This window comes from Chinchilla lanigera, unplaced genomic scaffold (assembly GCF_000276665.1).
Source record: "Chinchilla lanigera isolate Chin_1 unplaced genomic scaffold, ChiLan1.0 scaffold00016, whole genome shotgun sequence".
Taxonomy (NCBI): Eukaryota; Metazoa; Chordata; class Mammalia; order Rodentia; family Chinchillidae; genus Chinchilla; species Chinchilla lanigera.
In genome coordinates this window covers 26,393,043-26,395,533 of record NW_004955417.1, presented here as the reverse complement: position 1 = coordinate 26,395,533, position 2,491 = coordinate 26,393,043, and the positions used below count along the sequence as shown (strand labels likewise).

The following is a 2,491-nucleotide window of genomic DNA, read 5'->3' as shown; positions in this document are numbered from 1 at the left end:
CACACACACACACACACACACACACACACACACTCACATACACCATTGGAGGAAATTATCAGAAAGAGATAAAATATGGTATTAACTAAAGTATTATGAGACTTCTGATGGATACAACTCACCTAATCTTTAACAGTGAGTTCTAAAAAACACAAATTGACGTAATTATTGAATTTCTGGATGGACCTTTCCAAAGAGTCAAAGGAAAAAGCAGAGGAACCTGCTCACACAGGAAAGAGGTATCAGCATCAGAATGAGAAGCAGGGCAGGCGGGGACAGCACCTGCCCGGCAAGCGTGGGGTCGTGAGTTCGATTCCTGGTACCCCAAAACAAAACAAAACAGAGTGAGAAACGGGGGTGCAGCTCAGCGGTGAGTACTTGCCAACTGACTGTGCTTGGGTCCCATCCCCAGCGCTGGAAAAAAAAAATCTAGCAACATAAACGTGTGTTAGCAATGCTTCGGGCTGCTGGTAACAGCAGACTAACTGGTAAGCCAGCATGGCTGGCTTGTGCCTGGAGATCCAGCATACAGGAGGCTGGGGCAGGAAGATCTCGAGTATCTCAAGTTCAAGGCCTGCCTGAGCTATACTGCAAGATCCTGTCTCAAAAACAAAACATAAAAAAAGGCTGGAGATATAGCTCAGTGGTAACACCTCCGTGTGGCATGCATGAGGCCCTGGGTCTGAGCTTCAGTGCTTCAAAAAAGAAAAAGCAGGATGGAACCAGCCATGGATTGGTGCACATATTTCAATATTAGTCCATACTGTTTTCAAAAATAAATAAATAAATAAAATAGTGTTTTCAGTGTCTTTACTCAGTGTAATTACTCATCTAAAATACTTTCATACACATACGTAGTGTTTTCCAGTGATGGCAAACCTTTCAGAGCTTTCAGTGACAACAAGCATCCTGGTGTGGCATGCACGCTGTAGGTTCACCAGCACTGCTCCATACCCACATGCGATTTTTTTTTTTGAGACAGTCTCACTCTGTAATCCAGGTTGGCCTTGAACTGGTGTCCATTCTCCTGCCTCAGCCTCCTGAGTGCTGGGATTATAGGTGTGCACAACCACACCCGGCTGGATGTACAGTTTTGATCAAAATATAATTAAATTAAAAATCAGATGACGAACATCTCATGCTCTCTCTCAGGCAGCGTCTTTGCCTCTCTGGCCTCTTCTCACTTTGCACTCTCCCTGCTGCCATTCACACATTCACAGGGCTCTCAGCTCCCTCACCCCAGATCCGGCCATCTGTCCAGGCTTTGATAGCAACAGGCTGCTCCCCTGAGCATGCCCGCCACACCGGTCAGATCACGTCTCCTCATGCGGTCTCTGCTCTTTGACCATCTCTCACCCGAGACCTGACTCGCCTGTGGGAAGAGTCCCATCCCATTCTGCTCCGGCCCACAGGTGGGGAACCGGTGGACAGAGACATTGGCCAAGCACCCTCGGCAGCTGAGTCACAAGCAAACACGGGAAGTGTGCGTGGACCAGCTGCCACCCTGTGGGCTGGCTTCCGGAAGCTTCCAGAGTTCCGTGTGGGATGGGCAGGTACAACACTCAAGGATGCTCCGAGCTGCCAAGGCCGCTCGGTGTCCCTGGCGCAACAAGAAGTCTGGAGACGAGGAGGAGGGTGCTGGGCCTCAGGCCTGCAAGCCCACAGCAGCTCAGAGCTCAGCGAGGATCTTCGCCTCGCCCGCCCCTCGAGACGAAGCCTCCTGTCCTCTCATGAGCAGGGTTAAAGGCATGAAGAGGGTGGATGGGGGCAATAATCTGTCCCACAAGGCTCTGTCCAACCTCTTCTCGTGTGTCCTGGGCCAGAACAGGCCGTAGCACCACGTAGCTCAGTGGCTGGACCCATGTTCCGTGAGATCACGGGCCACTCACGGAAGAGCTGAACAAAGCTAATTATGTTGGCCAGGAAGGGAACGGGGACTGGCATTGGGTTACAAAAGCCAGCAGAGCTTCCACAGCGTGATCTGCTGTGTGGAGCCAACGATAAACTCCACCTGCATTGCGGGTGATGGAAGGAGCGAGGCTATGAGTCACATCCAGACCTTCCAAAGCCTCCGCCACGACCCTCCTGTCCTTCAGCATGAAGCTCTTCCTGCAGCTTGGGAGACTCGCCAGGAAAGACCTCGCAGAAGAAAAGTATTTCAGGAGAGACTCTGAAGGAAAAAACAGAAATCCAGCCACGCAGGAGGTGGTGTTGGGTCTACGTTAAGGTGGTTATTTTCACTCTTGCATGCAAATGTTTCTCCTGCAGCCCCTTGGTCATCAGCTTCTCTGCCCATTTGGGGGATTCTTGTTATTGCCCTGATGGTCTAAGGAGCTATAAATAAACTGAACAAAGATGACATTTACCCAAGAGGAAATGCCAAAATGGGAACCTGGAGGCCATGGCCGTGGCTCCATAGAACAGAATGTTCCCTCGGAGATTTTTAATGAGGCATGCTTATTGTTTTTCTTTTTTCTTTTTTTTTTTTTTT

General features: G+C 49.9%; 1 protein-coding gene across 16 annotated transcripts in view; it reads left to right on the top strand.

Moving 5' to 3' along the window:
* LOC102011313 overlaps positions 1 to 2,491 on the top strand; it is a 27,527-nt gene that overhangs the window by 6,056 nt on the left and 18,980 nt on the right. The window lies entirely within an intron of this gene.